This window comes from Muntiacus reevesi, chromosome 9 (genome assembly GCF_963930625.1).
Source record: "Muntiacus reevesi chromosome 9, mMunRee1.1, whole genome shotgun sequence".
Classification (NCBI taxonomy): Eukaryota; Metazoa; Chordata; class Mammalia; order Artiodactyla; family Cervidae; genus Muntiacus; species Muntiacus reevesi.
The window spans coordinates 47290963-47312335 of NC_089257.1; the positions used below are offsets into that span (position 1 = coordinate 47290963).

Below are 21373 nucleotides of genomic sequence, written 5' to 3' on the forward strand. Positions count from 1 at the left end.
CTAGAGGGAGGGGGCGTGGCAGAGGGGCGGTCCCGGGGCAGGTGGGGCGGTCTGGGAGCGGGCGCTCCGGGACGAGCCTCCCGAGTCTCCCGTGGGTCCCCGCCCCCGTCACGTGGGCCCCGGACGCGGCCGCTGCCGGTCGGTCCGCTGGTTGGTCGGTTAGTTGGTCGGTGGGTCAGTAGCCTGCTGCTCGTTTCTCGGCTCTCATGTTCGGAGGTGGGGGGACAAGTGAAAGGCCCGCACACCTGAGCTGTCCGGAGAGGAGCCCCGCACTCAGGTCAGTGGGTTCTCCCCACGCCCCCTGGGCCCACTGCGCAGGCTGAACTGGGAGCCCCCGCAGGGGAATTGCCTTAGGAACCGAGATCCCCGAGTGTGTCCCAGACGCGAGGGCGCGGACCCTCCTCCCCTTCTCTTGCCAGATTGGGAGAATATAACTCCTGGGGATTTGCTTCGCGTCTCCTCCCAGTCCTGTCCGGAGTCTGCGGAGTGTCCGCGCCCCTACAGGTGCCGGGATGGCCTGGAGATGCGCAGGGTGGCCGGTCATCCCAGTTGTGTGTAGTGTGTCAGAGCTCTGCTCAGTCTGTTGGAGCGGCGGCGGGGTCTAGAGATAGCCCAAGGTGGTCGGGAAGCTTACGGTCCGTTTTCCCCAAGCAGATCGGTGTTCCACAGAGCGTGCGTCCAGCTACAACGCCTTAGCTGAAATCAACTCTGTACTGTAATTGGAAAAATGCAACATGCTTTTCCAAACCACAAGCCAACTGCGTCCCAATATACGGCAAGACGGGGATGGTTCTGTTTGAAAGAGGGTTCATCTCCTTCATGACATCCTGACTCCAGACCTTCAGTTGTTCCTCAGATGAAAATAAGATTATATATTTAAAGCCTAGGGCTTCCAAAATGTGCATAAGATCAAAACAGGCACTCTAGCCAGCATTTAGTCCTCTTAAAAAACAAATCCAGAGTATTTTTACTTTTAGAGCAGCTGGATGTTTAGTATAGATATGTCTCCCTTTGTATATTTTTGTTCACTTCCTGTCTCATATCTCTTTCTCCCAGTTCCTTAATCAATTATACTACAAATCTGCAATGTTACCAAATTTTATGTTGCATTCTATGAAGTTTAATGCCCAACAACGGCAGTTGGCTGTACACAAAGTTCATCTTCTGCGTGTTCAGTCTTTGTTACTTGTACTACATGAAAAAAATACTTGATTTAGAGGTTATTTCTTTTTTACTTGAGGCTTAGGTAGTCTGTATGTAATCTGCTTAAATTCTAAATATTTAGATGACTTTGAAGTGGGAGATGAGGGGGACTGGTGAACTTTTACTACACTCATTCATAGTTTTTACTTAATACATTATTGTTAGTATTACTTGAGATTCAATGATGTGCCAGTTATTAGCGTATTGCTTCTACAGAGATAAACAGCATCATGGTCTCTTTACTGGTTCAGCTATGTGCTACAGGTGCCTGACAAATAGAATGAAATAAATACCATGAAGGAGGTAAGAGCAACGCATTGTGGGAATTTATCTTTCATCTGACTGTGTAAAACCTGGGATAATTTCAGGAAGGGGGTGACACGTGCATGGTCCTGTTGTGTGACACGTGCATGGACCTCGAAGGATTTCTCCAGGCAGAGGTAGGTAGAGTGTGACCTGCCCTGTGAGAACTGTGTAGGCAGGCAAGCACCTCATAACCTGAGAAGTGGCAAGTGGCCCAGCTTGGCTCCAGTGACAAGTGAGAGACAATAAAGCTGGTGATGAGGAAGAAACCTGTCCCCAGCAGGCCATGAAGGCCAGGTGGAGAAGTCTGGGCTTTGAAATCATGAGCTTCCATAGTGGCTTTTAAGCAGGAGATTGATTGATGGTTCTCTGAATTTAAAGTCTGGGACCTTGCCCCTTGACCCTTTCAGCCTCCCTAACCTCTAGCCCAGTGGAGAAAATCCAGTAAATATTTGTGGAATGAATGATCTGGCAGCACTTGGTAGCAGTGCTTTTCAACTTTTAACAAGCTTAAGAGTCACCTGGGGATCTTGTTCAAATGTAAATTCTGATTCCTAGGTCAGGGTGGAACCTGACATTCTGCATTTCTCAGAAGTTCTCAGCAGTGCAGCCCCTTCATTTATCTATAGCAAGGATTAAAAAAAAAAAAAAAAAAAAAAAAACAGTTTGCAAACCTGGCTGAGCCTCAGAATTGCCTAGGGAGCTTTTAAATTACTCAGTTTAAGTAGGTCTGGCATGTTTTTACCAAATTCCTCTGTGATTCTGATGAAGGCCAAGTAGAAACTGCTGGGTAAGAGACCCTGGGGTTGGAGAAGCCCAGTGGAAGATCAATTAAGATAGAAGTGACTAGGGCCTGTGCTGGACCCCAGAGAGGATACAGGTAGGAGAGACTAGAGAGAATCTATGGGCTAGGGGGCCAGATGGAGATGTGAGGAGGGAGGAACAGTCCTGAAAGAATTGCGCTTTGGACAAGGAATGGCGTAGCCTTTAGACTGTCAGATTTGTGGTAATATTTGGAAGCTGTTTTTCACTTGGCTATCAAAAACATTTCCTTCCTGATACATAGATTTGTTCATGACACTTCTGCTTGAAATCTTCTGGTGGATCCCCTTTTGCAAAACATGGGAAGGAATAGCTAATATGAACAGCACCGTTGAGGCATTTAAACGTTGAGGCAATAAACTTAAAGGTTTATTAAGTTCCCAGACTGAGCACCCTCATTCAAGAAGTATCACTCAGGAAAAAAAAAAAAAAAGAAAAGATGTCACACTGTCATCACTTGGTGTGGGCACAGCTAGGCTGAAACTCTTGGCAGCTTTGTATTTTCCTGAGTCACTATTTTTCCTACTTCCTCCTTCCTCAGAGCAGTTACACTTGTTTTCCTAGCATCATTCTTTGGTTTCAACACTTGATGACACCTATGTGTCTCAGTTTTTGCAGAATCCACTGCTGGTCCCAGAAGGGTGGGCTGTATCCTTTATAGACTTTGAAAGCCAGGTCTTGCAGATCTTCATGAGGGCCATTCTTCTCTCTCACGCAATGAATACTCTGCTAGGAGATGCCATCTTAGAGCGTCTGTTTACCTTTAGACCTAGATCTCCTCAAGGTTTTGAGAGTTCCAGGATGCTGCTCACTCTCAGCTTTATCTTCGGGAAATTTATGATTTCTGTTTAGTGCTCCTAGGTAATCCTTACTATGGTGCTTCCTGATAATTCTTACTTTGATTTCCTCTCTCGGTCACAAGTACATTTATGCACATGAGAACCCAGCTTTCACTGTGCACAGTGCTTTTAGTCATCATGTTCCATGTTGTGTAGTGATCTTGGCTTCTGTAACACATTTGTAGATGGAAGGTATAGACAAAATGGGATAGGCTTGCCTCTGAAAGGGATAAAGTATACCATCCTTATTTGACATTCAGAGTTCCACAGAGGCTGGCAATAATTAGACTCACCAGCTGCATCTCCACTGTTCCCCAAGTGGAGTAGCTTAAAAATGTCTACATTTTGTGCCTCTCTGCCTTTACATACACTATTTTCTTTTCCTGGGAAGTCCTTTTGTTTCTCCTCTTCAAGATGAGTGAACTCTTGCTAATCCTTCAGGAGGCAGATCAAAGTCTTGAAACACCTCTCCCTCCTCAACCCCCAAGTCATTTTTGCTATAGCATCCGGTACAGATCTCTGCTTTGGTACTTAATGCACATCATTTGCAAGTGTCTGTCCACACTCTCTTCAAACTCTGAGTTGCCCTGGGGCTGCATCAGCCCTTATGTTCCACCCAACACTCAGCAGATATTGAGGAAGAGTTTGTGGCAGACAAGGGCCTTGAGCTGGCTGGTGTTGCAGTGTTGACTTCAATAAAAGGGGAAAAAGGCAGATGGTTTTGTGCTGGAGATAAAGCAAGGAACAAGAGTAGAACCTGAAAGACTAGGACAAGCCTGATGAGTGACCTGCAGAGCTGTAGTCATAGGGTGGGATGGGGAGGGGACTCTGGGAGAAGTGAGGCTGGAGTCTCAGGCTGGGGAGAGATCCTGGAAGGTCTTGAAAGCTGAAGTTAAAGAATTTAAATGTAATGTTGATGACTTTGAGACTAGGTGAAGGCTGTGTTTTCAGGAGGATTCCAGGCTAAGAAGGGTAGGTTGGAGAGACAGGGAGGGGTTTATGAGAATGTACTGTTGGAATAACCCATTGCAGTACTTTAGGACCTAAATCAAGTCAGGGTGGAGAGGAGGGAACAGAGGTGAATGAGCTTGCCAAGAAATCCTGCAGGATTTGGTAACTGATTGGATTTGAGGGAGAGAGAAAAGAGTCAAACTGGACACTGACATTTTGTGCTAGTTTGCTGGGAGAAGAATGAAGCAATTGTTAGCAGCAAGAGAGCATGGAGGAGCTCCTTGGAAGGGGGAAGGGAGATGAGGGTGGTTGACTCCCTTTGGAGTTAGGAGGGAGCCTTGGGTAGTTTCTCACATGCTCCCTATGTTTTTACCCATGAGTATGATGACATCCAAAGAAACCTACCCAGGGTCACCCAGCTGCTGGTGGCAAAAATCAGGCCTTCTGGCCCTCTGGCCCTGGGTTCTGTCCTATGTAGCTCAGTGGGTTTGAACAGATGAGTGCTATCGGAAAGTCCAGATGGACACTCCATTAGGCAATGAAAAATGAGAAAGAGACCAGGTTTGGGGCAAATTCAGCCTGCAGAACAGCTAAGGCTGGAGACTTAAAGGTCAAAGACTCAGAGGGAAGTGTCTGTAGCAGCTAAAGCCACTGGGGGTGTGAAGGCTCATGAGATCTTTCTGTTTTGTGGTGATGGGAAGTAGGGAGTGCTTTGTGGTATCAGCACTCTTATACTTGTTAGTGCTTAATGCAAGTACATGGGTATTAAATGGTTTTTCTGGGAATGCAAGCATCAGTTCCATGGAAAGATGTATTCCAAGGACCCAGATATCCCACACCTTGCCCCCTCCTTACCGCCAGGAAGTTTTAGGGACACATCCAAACAGTTATGAGAAGTTGCCTGTGTAGTATTGGAGTGAGGGTGGTGGGGACACCTATCTGGGGAAGGCAGTCAACCTTGAGAACCTTTTCTAGGCAAAGACTTGTGTGTAGGGCCAGTGTCAGGGATTTCGATGGTTGAGTGAGGGACAGAGCTGTCCGATAAGGAGGGAGGACCTTGTCTAGAATCTGCACTGCTGCCAAGAGACTCAGTGGCCCTGAAGTTGCATTTCCTCCCCTCCTTACCTTTCCCTTCCACACCTCTCTACCTGGCCAGGCTCCCCAGACTTTCAGGATGAGTCCTACCTTTGCCGTGACACAGTGGTTACCTCGGTTTGCTAAGGCAGAGCTGGCCTAACACGTGTAAAGCCTTTAGATGATTGCCTGGCATATGATAATTGCCCAATAAAAACAAAGACATAAGAAATGCTGGGATTCAACTTTGAGTCAAACTTGCAAGACTGTTGGTTCTTTTGAGTTATGTAGCTGGGTCTGACAAGTTTCTATTTCATCTTGTTTTGAGTGTGTTTGTATTTTACTGAGACCATAGTGTGTGCATGAGCCTGCTCACCCATGCTAAAGTATCAGTGACAGCCCTAGATTGCAAGCTGGATATTTGAGTTGTCCCTGTCTCTGAAACAGCTTATTCAGAGTCAAGTGGGTGGCAGGCCTACTAACAAACCTCCAGGAAGAGGCTGTCAACCCGGGTGAGGCTGTGGGGAACTGATCCTGTCACAGCCACTCCCTCACCTCTCAGGGCCGTGCTGTTGAGCACCTCTGTTTCCCCCAGGATGAGGATAGGTGTAGGCAAGGAAGTGACCCAAATCCCAGGATTGCTCTGCTGGTTCAGGGACACCAGTGCCTGCTGGTCACCGGGCATTTTTGGTGGGCATAGTCAGAAGCCCCGCCCAGACCCCCAGCTAAAGACATAAGTCCACAGTGCCTTGTGAGCATGGTAGGAACGGCCCACTCAGTCGTGGCTGGGCAGGGAGCACTCTGACCAGGAGGACCATTCCTTTGACTGCGCTGGGGTGACCCGAGAGGTCTTCTGAGCAAACATCGCCAACCTGTTCCTGATAGAAAGGTCCAAGAGCCCACCTGAAGGAACTTCTTGGGTTGACAGTATGTGTGTGTATGTGAGAGAGAGAGAGAGAGAGAGAGAGAGAGAGAGAGAGAGTTGTGTAGGAACCAGGGGATCTTCTGTAGGGACTAAGGGAGCAGAGAAGGGCAGAGCCACAGCTCAGGTTTGGAAGACCAAAAACAGGTTACTTTTGTTCCTTGCATGCACACGTGACAACTCCTCTCTTCAGGGCAACTGTTTCCTTCCCGCAACAGGTTGTGTTTCCCCAAATCAGAGGTTTCTGCATGAACAGCTAGCTTGACACTGAACTGCTTCCTGGATGAAATAGAGTTGTGTGTAGACTGGCCTCAGAAAGCTGCCTCCAGAGGGAAGGCAGAGAGGAACTTCTGGCTTTGGGGGTTTTACAAAGGGCTAGTCTCCTGAGGCGGGCAGTGTTATTCCCATTTATGCGAGGGGAGTAGGTGCCAGGGAAGGAAAGTGTGTATGTGTGTGTGTAAGTTTCTAGAATATTCAATTTAATTTATTGTCCAAACTGGGACACTTCTGAGAGTGAAAGGAGGAGGCAGATGCTGAGCTGGATGGGATCCTGGGATGACCGGACTGTCTCGGGCATCCTGGGATGTGTGGTCTCAAACTCCAAATTCAGTAAATAACTGGGAGAGGGGACAGGGGAGCAAGGGTTAGTGTAGGGCGGGGGCAGGGAGAAGTTAGAACTCAAATTTGGATGAGAAAGGAGAATTCTTTTAATTCGACATTTTACCAAAGCAAAGGAGTAGTTCTTGGCTCTGACACCTGACCTCGGCTCCTTGTCATGAGAAAGTTTTATTACATAAGCTCTTCCTGCAACCAGCCAAGACATCTGGTTCTTCGATGCAATGCCGCTCTCCCCGTAACAGCAGGCACCGCTGCCCTGCGTGGCCAGCTAGGTTTTCACTGCGTGGCTCACTGGAGCTGCACAAAGCCTCCGACAGATGTGTTGCCCTGCTGCTGGAGACGAGGAAACTGACTCCCCACCCACCCGCTCCAGACAAGGGTATGGTGGGCTGCGGGTGTCCGCCATCCTGGGGACTTGGCCTCCCTCGTCTCTGAGGGCTCTGCCCGCTCAGACAGCCCTTCATTTAAATCCTGGCTCTTCTCAGACCTGCTGCTGTTCCTTTGAGCCAGTCTCTCCCTCTCTGAGCTTGAAATTCCTCTCCTGTTATATGGGAACAGTAATAGGTCAATTTCATTTGGATGTTGTGAGATGGTGACGTGTATTAAATATTGGCTCCAAAAAAAAATATTGGCTACAGTGTTTGGCTCATCTTAAGTACTAAGAGGCATTTTTAGCCTCCTTGGCTCAGGAAGTCTGGCAAATAGACTTTGTCAAGAGGAGTGGGTTCCATCACCCAGAAGGTTTATTATGAAAGTTCAGGGGGCAAGTATTATCATCTTGGCCTCCAGGTGTGACCCCTACAATGGAGGTGAGCAGGAGGTCCAGGAGGCAAGAGTTCATGGCAGGGTGAGGGGACAGGCTGATTGCTGATGGCCAGTCACCAACGTGCAGGACAAGGACAACAAACAGAGAGAGCTCAGGGCTCAAACCAGCTCGATGGGAAGTGGCGGGGTAAAGGCAAAGTCCTGTCCTTAGGCTCCCAAAATCAATTCGTGCATTTTTTACCCAGCCTCATGAACAGCCCACAGAACTTGACTTAGCTTGGCTGCATTAATAGAAGTCCTGGCTTTAGACCTTGCTGGGGAGGGGGTCGTCCTGTTTTTCCCTGAAGTGGCCAAGGCAGGTCACACCTGGAGGTGGGTCCCTGGGCACCACACTTTGGGAGCAGTAGAGGAGAGCCCCTTACTGCGTCAAAACTGGAATCCCTGTCTTGTAAGCCCTGTAAGGTCCTGGGACAGACAGGAAATACAAGGGCTGTGACTGTGAATTTCAGTTGCCATCTTCTGTGTTGCTCAGAGAGCAGGGCTGAGGAGTCACGGTGGTGACGGTAGAAAGGATTACAGAAGAGGCACGTTTCAGTTTGACGTGATGTAAGCAATTCCAAAGAACTCAAGCTTCTCTCTAGGGCCAGGTGACTGTTTTAGAGCATGTATTGGAATCTACCTGTAGAGGGTATTGTCCAGCTAGTATTGACTAGAGAGGAATTCGTAAAAATAACAGAGGAGGCAGACTTTGTTGAAAGGTTGGAGGTCTTACTAAAAGTGCTGTAGGATCTGGAGGGATGAATGGTGTCTTTTGAGCAGAGAAGTAGCGACGTGCAGCCAATGTAGGTGGTGGGGAACCAAGGTGGAAGTCTGGGGAAGGGTGGCCGTGAAGCTGTGAAGAAGCTTCTCCATCCCAGATCATATGCTGAAGTCCCACCCAGTGCAGGAGTTGGGAGACTGGAAAGGCTCTGAGGATGTGCCTTTGTGGGCTGAACTTTTTGAGGCCATGATACCAGTGTGATTGCACTGCATGTATTCCCTGCTGATGCCTTGGCCTGACTGCCTGACTGGGGCAAAAAGGCTCTTACAGACTCACGGGCCCTTCCTTGAAGGTTTTGAGAACAGAGTCCTGGTACCTGGAGGATCAGGGCCACATGGTCCGAGACACTGAGCTCACAGCATCCTAGAGGGAACGGTGGGTGTGGAAGGGAGAGGTCCAGTAGGGCGGTGGGCACAACACTGGGAATTCTGACCGACTGTCTGCAGCCCGGGCCACAGAGCCAGCTCCCAGCCCCAAGAGGAGGCAGGGAAGGGCTGTGGGCAGCAGGGCCTTCTTCAAGTAGGCTGAGGTTTTGGGTGGGACATGGGGTGGATTGATGGAGAGTGCTGTGGTTAAGCAACGTGGATGCCTGACAGGCACACAGTCCCGGCCAGGGTGGCAAGGAGGGGAGCCTGGTAAGGCTAGTAGGAGGCCAAGGAAGCCCCCAGATGAGCATTGTCCCACTGGATCTAGGAAAACTCTTTTAGCTGCAGAGATGGAACATAATTCCTAAGTATCCTAGAGTCAATAGACTTGTGACCTCATTTATTATTTCAGTCATTTTTATGATTTTTTTTCAATCATCTTCCATGTGGAGAGCTGTTATGGTGGGAACACAAGATGAGTAAGAATATGTCCCCTGACTGGATGGGATTTAAGGAATGTGCCCCCCACTCAAAGCAGATGGTAATAACCACAGAGAAAGCATAATGGATGCTCAAGAGAAAAGAGAGGTTGGGGCACCTGGCTTGCCAAGGAGAGGGCATTTGAGGTGTGTCTTGAAGGAAGATTGAACCAGAGACACCCCTTTCTATGGAGGTAAAGGAGGGCATATCTAGCAGAGGGAAAAGCAATGTACAAAGAAAGGCATGGATAGTGAGTTAAGGGGCATGAGTGGAAAACAGCCAGTGGTTTGGTTTGGCTAGAGCTGGAGGAGTGAGGGAGGTTAGTGAGGGATCGGGGGACTGGGGACTGTCATTTCCTAAGCGTGCAGCGTGCATCACGTGTGCTCACTTGCATCTCACAGGAGCCTGTCAGGGCCCTAGCTGAGGAGGACACAGACTCAGGATAGTGACTTTCCCACAGTTCCCTGGCTGACGAGTGGCTGAAATAAGACTGATGCCCAATCTACCTGATTCTCAAACCCATGATCTTTCCACTGTATTGTGCCACCGCGTTGAGAGTTCAGATTATTCAGAGTCTTAGGTTTATCAGGAAGATCAGCTCTTCATGTTGAGGCAGGAAGGTGGTCAGACAGCATTAGCCTGTGAGAAGCACTTGGTGGACAGCGCCAGGTTGCTGTGATGTATACTGGCCCCAACATAATATATGCACACGCTTGCATGCACACACTCATTTATAAATTAAATCTCTAAAATAGCAGGAGGTTACACAGTTGTACATGGTGTCACAGAAACTGATGTTTCCTGAGCGCTATTGGCACTTGCTGATTTCCTGGCTGAATTCCTCTATTTTCTCTCCCACTCAAGATATAATCCAAGATAAGCCAGAATCTTTTCTAATTTATACAAAAAATTTCTTGACTTCAGCTGCCTTATCCTTAGTAACAAGTTCCTTATACCCCACCTGTTAGGACCCCTATGGTGTCAGCTGTCAAGGGATGTTAAGCAAGATGGTGGGTTGAAAGAGTGGGGTGAGGGTGAGAGAGAAACCTGGGTGGTGGCCTCGGTGGAGGTGGAGAGGAGAGGCCGACCATTCTGGAAGCGTTTGCTGGGAGCCTGCCTGTGCAGGGGTGTGGAGTGGGCACGGGGATACCTGTGTGAAAGGAGCGTCGTTTGCATTGTTCCCATAGTGTCATGTTCAGGGTCTGAGCAAGGGTGCTGCTGGTGGCTGCCTGCTGAAGTTGGGAGCTCTTTCTAGTCCTGTGTCCTGTGGAGTCAGCTGTCCTCACCGCTGATCAGTCAGACTTACACAGGGCCGCTCCTGTCCACTTCGGCCTCACTCCTGGAGCTGAGAACGCAGACCCAGCCCTGGCAGCCACACCCAGCTTTTGTCTTCAGGGCAGTTCTGGGGTCCTTCAGGCTTCTAATCAGAAGGTTTCCCTCAGCCCAGGGAGGAAGCCAGAGAAGACTGCCTAAGGTGGCCGATGTGCTAAGGAGGGCGTGTGTGGGCTGCAGTGTTGGGATCTCGTGTTAACAGGGCACTTAAGGGGGGCCAGCACTCTACCTTCTTGTCCTGTCTGCTCATCCTGAGCACTTGGGAAACGGTTTGGGGCTGCTCCAGGGTCACAAATCCAGGCCTCACATGTCATGATTACTTACATTTCAAAGAAAAGTTTACTTTTAATTTTTTTGGCCATACCGTGAAGTTTGCAGGGTCTCGGTTCTCAGACCAGGGATTGAACCTGGGTCCCAGCAGTGAAAACCTGGAATCCTAACCATGAAGCCACCAGGGAACTCTTGAAAGAGAATTTCAAATAAGCCTGGTTACAATCAAGCGAGGAACGACATTCCCAAGAGGATTCTACAGTCCACATGAAGCACGCGTCTCATTGCATCCCTGTTACACATGTGTATGGAAAACATTCCTTAGTGACTTGGGAGTGTTGCCTGTTTGACTCTAGGTGTCTGTGACAGTGCGATGTCCCCTGGAGCAATCGTGGGCCTCTCTGGGACACCAGTACAAGTTGGCTGTCTCCTTGCAAGGCCATCTCTGAGTTACTAAGGGCTCGCCTGACATCAGTGCCTAGGTATGGGGACCTTCAGCTCCATGGATATGGTCAGGATTTGGTCTTTCCTCTTCTCAACCCCTGGAAATTCAGCCTCCATGTTTGTGATCCCCCAAGTCCATCTCCCCAGCTGTGACTTCTCCAACAGGTGCCTGCCTCCAGGTGACTCTTGAGCATTGTAAACTCTGCCTTTCCCACTCCCTAAGCTGAGTGCTGGGTGGGACTGGCAGAATGGCTGAGGAAGGCGCCGAGGTGCCCTAAGAGTTCTGAAGGCCCTGCTAGAGAGACCTAGAAAGCCCAGAGCATGTGCACTATATTGTACCCAAGGGTCCCCCTAATTAATTGCAGGCTGGCCTCAGGAGATTTGGCAGTTTCTTAAAGGGAGTCAATGTTGCATATATATTTTTTCCTGATCCCATGATTTAAGCCCTGCTAAGGAATCTTGGCTAACTGGAACAGTACAGTGGGGACACGGTCTCCAAGAGGGGCCAGGCTCTGAGCCAGGTGGTTGACTCTGCACCCCCTCCTAACCCTCTGACCAGCCCTGTGTGAGACAGATGGTAATACCTCCAGTACACAGTAACCTAGAGGTTCACCTGTGTTACCCAAGGTCAGAAACTAGCTCAGCTCTAAGTAGTGGAGCCAGGATTTAAACCCAGGTCGGTCTGACTCCAAAGCCTGGACTCTGTTGCACTGTGCTCTGCTCCTTCAGGAGAAGGAGGAAGGAGCCACAAAGACCTGGAGCCCATATTGGGCTGGGCGCTGGGCCTCTGGTGTTGGGACTGCCTTCCCCTTCTGTGGCCACTTTACAACACACAGGCTTCCACGCCTTCCACTTTGAGACCGAGGAACTTTTTGGGTGTCTCCCATGGGGTAGTAATGGCCCTGCTTGGTGGAAAAGAACCATTGAGAAAGGTGGAAGAGAGGCCCCCCCCCCAGAGCTATAATAGGTGCTCCCACTCCCCTGCCATCAGACTGGCAGTCTTCCAGGAGCCAGACCTAATGGATGCCCAGGAAGGCGACACCTCATGCAGGGCAGTCCCCAGCAGGCTGGCCTGTGAGCGTGTGTGCAGATGGGGGATTCCTGGATCGCTTTTCTTAGGAAAGTCCCTGAGCCACTCCGGCCTAAGTGCCCTTAAGGGAGGGAAATGATCTGAGTGGCAAGTGTCTTGTGACTGGTGAGCTGTGGTTAAGGGGACTGGCTTAGCCCCTCCCTTCACCCATCAAACGCTGGATTGTTGAATCACCTTGAAGAGAAGAGGACTGGGCTCAGGGCTCCTGGCTCCTTGAATGAAGCTTGACAGCTGATCAAGCTGTGAGGTCTTTGGGTTTCCTACCTACAACATACCAATGGTCTCACTGAAAGGTCTTCGTCCCCAGGCATGACTCGACTCAGAGCTGACTTACCAAGAGAGAAAGGACTGCTAAAAACTGTCCTTACCTGGATGTTATTTAACATCCAGGTGGAGATGCAAAGCCATCTCTCTTTGACTGAGAGGGAAGAGAAAACCAGTGGATGAGAACAGAAACCCATGACTCTGGAGAGGAGACTGCCTTCTTCCCGTAGGTTTGCCCAGCAGGCTTCCCAGATCAGATGGGGGCGTGTGTTATGTACCCAAGATCAGATGGGGGACTGTGTCAGTTTGTTAGAGTTGCCTTAACAAAATAACCACAGACTAGGTGGGTTAAGCAAGAGAACTTTTTCTTCCCATGATTCTGGAAGCTAGGAGTTCGAGATCAAGGAGTCAGCAAGACTGGTCTCTTCCGAGGCCCCACTCTTTGGCTTGTGAATGTCATCTCTGTGTGTCTTCACGAGGTCTTCCCTCCATATCCGTCTGTGTCCTTATAAGGACACCAGTCATATTGGATTAGGACTCACCCTGATCATGTCATTTTAACTTAATTACCCCTTTAGAGATCTTATTTCTAAATACAGTCACATTCTGAGATCCTAGGGGTTAGGACTTGAACATCTGAGTTTGGGAGAGGGGGGCACAATCCAGGGTGTCCCCAATAACAGGGTGTTTCCCAGATTCTCAGTGAACAAGGCCAGGTGTCATGATGAGGGTTGGAGAGGCATCACTGCCAGTTCTGCCAAGGGACCAGAAGAGACAGGTAGACTCGGCCCAGCTAGTGGAGGAAGTGTGATTGGCTTCATCCAAAGGCTCAACCCAGAACAGTCCAGGCCAAACTATTCCCTATATGCTCTCTGGCAGCAGTGGGTTCTGATGGTGTCTTCACCCAATTTCCGTGTCTCCTCAGACCTCCAGGGAACACAGAGTTGCTAATCCTCCACTAACACTCTCTAGCTGGGCCTACAGAGAGAGCCCCCTTCTCCACTGACCGAGGTAGGAGCCAGGCTGTTGCTGGTGCACGTGTCCTGTCTTTAAGGAAATCTTTGGTTGTCTCCTACTGGTTTAAGCTTTTTTATATACAAAAGGAAAGCTATTGCATTGTTTCAAAACTAAACTTTTTAACACATGTTGAAATGAAGCTTCAAAATACAGAATAAATGCTGATTAATTCAATTAGTATTTACCAGGAGCCTGCCAAAATTCTGGGGCCTGTGCTCCTCTCCAGGCAGCTTGGGAGGCTCGTAGGAGGTAGCTGGCTGAAGGCGAAAGTTAGGCATGAGGCCCCGAAACTCCAGATGATAGAGAAAACTTGCCAATTCAGATCTGTTTATTTCCTTGTTGCTTAGCACTCTCAAATAATAGAATCAAGAGAAATGCCTGGTTTTATCATCCATTAACGGAAGTTACATCTTCTCCTATTGGTGCTTTGTGACTATAATTGCACTCATCAGTTCGCCCACGCCAACACCAACCGTGGCCAGGTTCCTCTAATGGCAGAGCTGCTTTCGCCTCTGAAGTATCGGACCACAAAGAGGGGGGCTTCAGGTGTGGTGAAAGTAAGGAAGTGGATACTGGTTGTGGTTCTCTGAGAGGAGACAAGTGAATAGCACATCCTCCTTGCTCTCAAGCATCTTAATTTGGAAGGGGAGCCAGATATATTGAGAAATCATATAAATAGAGCTGGGAGGGAGATGATAAAGGGGAGTACAACTGTGTCAGGAGCAGAGTGGAGGCAGTTAGCACCTTGGGGCCCTGGGGGAGGGTGTCAGGAAGGGCTTCTTCAGGTTGGTGCATTTGTATAAAGACTTAGAATGGGTGAGTTTTGAAAGTACAGATGGAGAAAAGCATCCCAAACAGAGGAAAGAGAAAAACAGGAAAATCTTTCTGTATTGAGGGAATAGGAAGTGACTGAGAGGTGGCTCAGTGGTAAAGAATCCTCCTGCCAATGCAGGAGATGCAGGTTCGATCCCTGGGTCTGGGAAGATCCCCTGGAGAAGGAAATGGCAACCCACTCCAGTATTCTTGCCAGGAAAATCCCATGGACAGAGGAGCTGGTTGGATGGACCACAGTCCATGGGGTCACAAAAGAGTCGGACATGATTGAGTGACTAAACACCACCAAGTGATGGACAGCATGGTGAGAAGTGCAGCTGGGGAGTTGGGTCTTTTTCGAGAACTTTGATGGCAGAGCTACAGCATGCAGCTTTTTTCTGAAACAGTGGAGAGCCATGAGGCTCTTGGTCTGAGAGCCAAGAAGGAATGTCAGGACCTTCGGGCAACTTTCCCTGCCTTCTCTGGGAAAGATGGGTTGAAGAAGTGTGAACTAGGAGCAGGAAGTTGAGGGAAAGTAGCTTTGGAAATCCAGACAAGAGACAGTGAGGATCTGGATGGTGGTGGGTGAGAGTTTGCTCAGATGTGAGGACTTTCAGGGAGGCTGAATGGCCCTGCAGAAGGAGCATTGTCTGCACTGTCAGGAACTTAGGTTCATACCTCAGTTCTGTTGGTCCCCAACAAGGGAAGGTAGGATCTGATGTCACTCTCTGAAAAAGTCCTGATCCCTAAGCGGTGGATTAAAGAAACAAGCAAACTTGTGTTACTTTTAAAAAAGCCTCAAACATACATACAAGTGGAAGGAATAGTTTAATGAATCTGCTTACCCAAAACCCAGCATCAACACTAACTTCTCACTGGTTCTGTTTTTTTATGGGGTGATCTTTGAGATAAAGCTTTTGAAAGTATTCAAGCTGAGGCTGCATTGCAGCATGTCTCTGAATCTGTCTACCATCAGGTCCAGGTGGTGAAATGACTTGATGTCCATTTGTTCTTCCTGGGGCCTAAATTTGTGTGCACATGTGTGTGTGAGTGTCCATTTTCTCTGCCATGAGAGGAACTGAGAGGGTAGCTGTCTTTGAATGGTGTGTGCTGGGGCTGAGGAAACAGTCCCCACCTGCTGTCTACCACCAGAGGCTTCTGTCAGTGAGATAGAGTTCTGTCTGCATTAATTGAAAAATAAGACCAAGAGTCAGACAAGTGGAGACCAAGATATCAGTTCCAGGGCTAATTAAGGTGTTTAGAGAATGTGGCTAATAGCACTCTCAGTGTATCCTTTTTTTTTTTTTAAATAAGTTTATTTATTTGTTAATTTTTGGCTGTGCTGGGTCTTTGTTGCTGTGTGGGCAGGGTGGCAGTGTGTGGGAGCTACTCTTCCTTGCAAAGTGCAGGCTCTAGGGCACATGGCTTTCAGTAGTTGTGGCTCACGGGCTTAGTTGCTCGCAGCATGTGAGATCTTCCTGGACCACTTCCCTCTGGCAAGGCGGCCCTGGAAACAGAGGGAAGGATAAGGCTGGGCTGGACGGCTCAGTTCCCTCTTGCATTCCCCCCAACCAGATACTCAGTTGCCCTCAGTGAGAATGATCAGGAAAGAGAGACTGGCACGGTCCTCCCACTGGCTGTCCCCATGGCAACACGAAATGGAAACTGAATGAAGGTGTGAGCATGTGCTCTGGGTCTCTGCAGAAGTTCTCTTGCACAGGCAGTGGTGGGAATGCTATCTTAGAGGAAGGAGAATCATCTGGACCTTAAAAAATTAGTTCTGTTGGACAGACTGGAGAAAGGACCTTTAGCTTGAGGGGACAACATGAAAGGGCATGGCAAAATGAGAGTGCTCTCCTGTGGCTGGAGTATCAGGAATTCAGAAAGATGTGGTTGGAAGTGACCAGGCTTGGAGAGGAAGTGCTGCAGAATGATTAAGAATATGACCTTCCAGGGAACTCTCTGGCAGTCCAGTGGATAGGACTCTGTGCTTCCACTAGAAGGGACGCAGGTTCAATCCCTGGTTGGGGAACTAAGATCCTGCATGCCATACACCACAGCCAAAAAAAATAAAAGAAAATGACCTTGGGATCAGACTGCCTGGGTTCACATCCCATGTCATCTGCTCCCTGGTTATGTGATTTGACCATGGTGGTTAGTGTCTCCAAGCTTCAGTTTCCTTGTCTATAAAATTTGGATAGTAACAGTTCTGACTATTGAGATAGAAAGTAACATATACATGCTTAACTCAAAGCAGGGTGAGTGCTCAACAAATGGCAGCCATTATTATTACTGTCCTAAGGAAATGGCCACCCACTCTAGTACTCTTGCCTGGAAAATCCCATGGATGGAAGAGCCTGGTAGGCTACAGTCTGTGGGGTCGCAAAGAGTCGGACACAACTGAGCAACTTCACCTTACCTTACCTTATGTCTAGGATAATTTGGGATCAGGCTTGGATGCCAGACTCCTGAGCTTGAACTGCCATGGGAGAGGTGAGAGGAGGCCCTCCAGTGTCTAGTTCTAAATACCTGAAACCCAGCTGGGCCAGCTGGAGTGGGAAGGTTGAGACGGAGAAGTGCACCCTTCAGAGAGCGAGGCCCAGGGACGTGGCCTCTGTTTGAAGGTGCGGGAGGTGGAGGGGAGAACCCCAAGAAGTTCAGGGTATGCAGTTCCAGGAGTCTCGGAGCTCTCAAGCAGAGGCAGGACCATGCTGAGCGTTTCCAATCATGCTGAATCTTGGGGAATGCTAAGATGTAGCCAGAAAGCTGGTGAGTATTTGGGTATTTGGGTCTGGAGCTTATGGGAACGTTCTAGTGTTACATGAGTTATAACCATGGAGATGGAATATGGTCTGTCCAGGGGGAAACCATAGAAGGAAACAAGAACCAGCCCCTCACTGCCCACCACCTCTCTCCCTGGGAAGTGAGTGTAGTTGAAGTGCAGGACATTCAGTGAGGGAAGGACCCCAAGAACAGTTGTTCCCAAATGCCAGAGGAGGAGAGTCCCTGGGGTTTGCCAAGGAAGGCGATCCCAGCTGATGCTGACTGATCACTGGTCTCATTTAACCTTCACAACCACCTTTGAGGAAGTATTTTTATTTTTCTCATCTTCTATCTGAGGAAGTGGAGGCCCAGAGAGCGGGCGTCCTACCCTAGGATTTGCACATGGCCAGTGAGGTTTGGGAGTGGGTATTTTGACCCAGGCAGTCTGGTTCTCCAGCTTGTGCTTTAATCTCACCCGGCATGTACTGCCCCTCAGGGAAATCCGAACTGAAAAACCTCACTGATGAGAGAGCCCGTCAGGCGCGAAAGTGGAAATCTCATCAAGGAGGGAGTGGGAGGTGAGCTCTTTGGCAGCGAAGCAGAGAAGGAGCATGAAATGGTAGCTGTGGGATGCGGGGCCGAGGAAGTGTTTTAGGGTGGCAGAGGCTTTGATGTCTGTAGGGTTTAGGAGGAAAGAGCAGAAGCAGGGTAGAGATGAGGATTCAGCCCAGAGAGGGAATAATTAAGAGGTTGGGCCTCAGGGGTGACAGATTAGGGGGTCAGAGGGGGTGCAGGGGAGGTTTGAGGTGGAAAGGGAATTGAGGGATCCCGTTTCTAAAGATGCATGCTATTTGCTCAAGAGGAGTCTGAGAGGAAGGAAGTTCGAGGTTAAAGATCGGGTGCAAGAGTATCTGACGGAGCTATAAGCGTGGTTTCATGTCGGTGAGCAGGAGGAAGGGGAAACACCTGCTCTCCAACTCACTCTGCCTTTCTGATCACGACTTGTCCTGACTCTTCCTCCCCACCCCCACCTTCACATCTGGAACGCAGAGTGAACCGGGAGCAGGTTTGTAGCTGGGGGTGTGGGAGGAGAGAGGTAGGCAGAGATTTAGGGGATGGTCCTGTATGCTGACTGCAAATGGGCCAGAGTAGGAGGCCTCCATCCTCACTGTCCAGAATGAGGGTGTGGTGGAAGGGGAAGGTGAGTCAGAGAAGTTGGGGAGAGTGTTGGAGGATTCCTGAGGTGGGGAAGGGGAGGGACCAGGCTGCCGTAGCCTGGTTTACTCTGGGAGGAGGCTTCCATTGAGCCCTGAGAGCTTCTCTGAGAAGGATCCTCCCCCAGGTCCTTGCTTTCATTGCTGTTCTTCAGTCACTCAGTCGTGACCGACTCTTTGTGACCCCACTGACTGCAGCACGCCAGGCTTTCCTGTCCTTCACTACCTCCCGGGGCTTGCTCAAGTTCATATCCATTAAGTCGGTTATGCCATCCAACCATCTCGTCCTCTGTCATCCACTCTTCTCCTGCCCTCAATCTTTCCCAGCATTAGGGTCTTTTCCAATGAGTTGGCCCTTCGCATCGGGTTGCCAAAATATTGGAGCTTCAGCTTCAGCATCAGTCCTTCCAGTGAATATTCGGGTGGATTTCCTTTAGGATTGACGCTTTGATGATCTCCTTGCTGTCCAAGGGACTTTCAAGCATCTTTTCCAGGACCATAATTCAAAAGCACCAGTTCTTCAGTGCTAAGTCTTCTTTATGGTCCAAATCTCACAGCTGTACGTGACTACTGGAAAACCACAGCTTTGACTATATGCACCTTTGTCCGCAAAGTGATGTCTCTGCTTTTTAATACACTCTCTAGGTTTGTCATAGCTTTTCTCCCAAGGAGCAAGTGTCTTTTAATTTCACTGCTGCAGATACCATCTGCAGTGATTTTGGAGCCCAAGAAAATAAAGTCTGTCACTGTTTCCATTGTTTCCCCATCTGTTTGCCATGAAGTGATGGGACCATACGCCTCGATCTTTGTTTTTCTAATGTTGAGTTTTAAGCCAGCTTTTTCAGTCTCCTCTTTCACTGTCATCAAGAGGCTCTTTAGTTCCTCTTCGCTTTCTGCCATTTAGGGTGGTGTCATCTGCATATCTGAGGTTATTGATATTTCTCCCAGCATTCTTGATTCCAGCGTGTGCTTCATCCAGCCTGGCATTTTGCATGGTGTACTCATGGTATACTCTGCATATGAGTTAAATAAGCAGGGTTGCAATATACAGTCTTGGTGTACTCCATTCCTTGCTTGCTTCCGCATTATTGTTGGAGAAGAACAGCAGCATCTAGGTAGCTCCTGTCAGTGGTTGCCTATGTCTGATGGATAAAGGCCAAGTTCTCAGGGTGAGATCCTGTGAGGGGCCCTTCACAGGCTAGTCCTGGGCTCATTTGCTGCCACTCTTCCCCAGTTGTTCTCTGGCCACACCGAGCTCTATGTATACCCATCCCTCCCCATACCTTGAGGGTATACTCTTTAGTCTTGCAATGTATTTGCACCAATGCCTGCAGTCCACCTGGAGAAATCTCACTTCCTCCACGAAGCCTTCTAGGATTTCCCACACTGCACTGGTCCTTCCTTCCTCCTGCTGCTGCCCTGCTGTGAGCCTGCTGAACTTCCCTCTCCCAGGAGCACACCTCCTGCTGTGTTGTTGCTTTGTGTGTGTGTCTGTCTGTCTTTCTCCCTGGAAATCCCCAGGGTCTCCATGGTGCCAGGTACCCAGGACCTTCCCCTTGAATGTCGATCAGCTTGAATGAACGGATGACAAGGTGAACCTCATTGTCCATAAGATGCTCAGGAAATGGCTGATTTTTTGCAATTCCACTTGTGTATGAAACTAATACAAACTTGCTTGTTGAGCTAGTGACATCGGAGAATTGACATTTCACAGTTAATTGCCATCTGAACTTAATTTTAGAGAGGATGGGAATTTCAGGGAAATGATGTTTTTCTTCTCACAAAAGCATACCATGGCTGCTTTAGAATTAGACCATTAATTTATGAATTTCTGAAGTTTAAATTGGCAAAAGACAAAATTTGTTAGCTTTGGCTCACAGATCCCAGATAGAGGCCAAATTCTACACGAAGCCTTCATAGTCTAATTGACATGGATTAGAGATGAAAGATTTGTGGTCTGGGGGAGAAAAATCACATAGTCTTAAATTCACTTTTTCTTCCTCTCATAGCATCTACCACAGTGTTTCACTGATGAAAGGGGGGAAAATAGTATTTGTTAAATAGATAATCCAAAAGAAATAATATATTGATTTGGGGGGGGGTCATACATTTTTATGAGAATTGTTTTCTGTGTGTCTTTTCTCAGGTAAGATACTATCTTGTAACAGAGTTGGAGGTGGGCAATGGGCAGAGTCCCCATGAAGAATTGCAGAGCAGTGATTAGTCTCATGTCTGTAGGTGGTTTGAGCTCTTTTGGTTTGGACATGGAAACCAACATTGCCATCTTCCAGCTCTTTACTGCATTGAGCAACTCATCAGGATAGGGCAGTGTGGCCAGGAGTGCAGGTGCGGACTTAGGTGAAAAACAGGACCTTGTGGGTAAACTTCAGCCGTGTGACCTTGGCACTGTTTTAATATAATTGTAATCTCGGGTGCCTTTTTTGCTCGTGGGGCTGGTAACTGCAGTACATCCCTCACAGGATTCTACATTACCAAGAAGATTACATGAGATAATGATGTCACAGTCTATTTACAGGGGCTGCTGCTTCTGTAGGAGGGAGGAAGGAAACCCTCTGTGAACTTGCAGACAGGTGACTTTTACATCTAGATGGAGACTGCATGAGCGTGGTGGGAACTGCCATCATTTGATGGATGGTGGCTTGCCAGCCTTGGGGCTCACCACAGTCTCAGTTACATCTTCCAGTGAGGGAGGTGTTTGTTGTCTGGGCTGATCTTTCACATCCCAGCCTTGAAGGGGACACGACACCCTCAGACAGACTCTTCTGAGACTCTCGGCAGGAAGGAGAAGAATCTCCCATCCCGACTTCTCTGGGTGGCTGTAATGAGGATACGGATGTCCTTGTCTTAAGCACAGTGTTGAGGACCAAACTGGTGGGGGGTTTGGTGATGCTCTGCCCCCTGGACACTGTCCAGCTCTCCATCCCACTCCTCCCAGAAGCTCAGATTCCTGCCTCATCACCTGGTCTCCCAATCCCTTTCCTTG

The 21373-nt window shown here is 48.8% G+C and overlaps 1 protein-coding gene across 1 annotated transcript in view; it reads left to right on the top strand.

The window, feature by feature from the left end:
• The window catches only part of PPFIBP2 (PPFIA binding protein 2), a 161060-nt gene continuing 139687 nt past the window's right edge, over positions 1-21373 (top strand). The window contains exon 1 of the mRNA XM_065944479.1: positions 1-277. The gene's annotated coding sequence lies outside the window, so the exon portion shown is untranslated. The remainder of the gene's footprint in view (positions 278-21373) is intronic.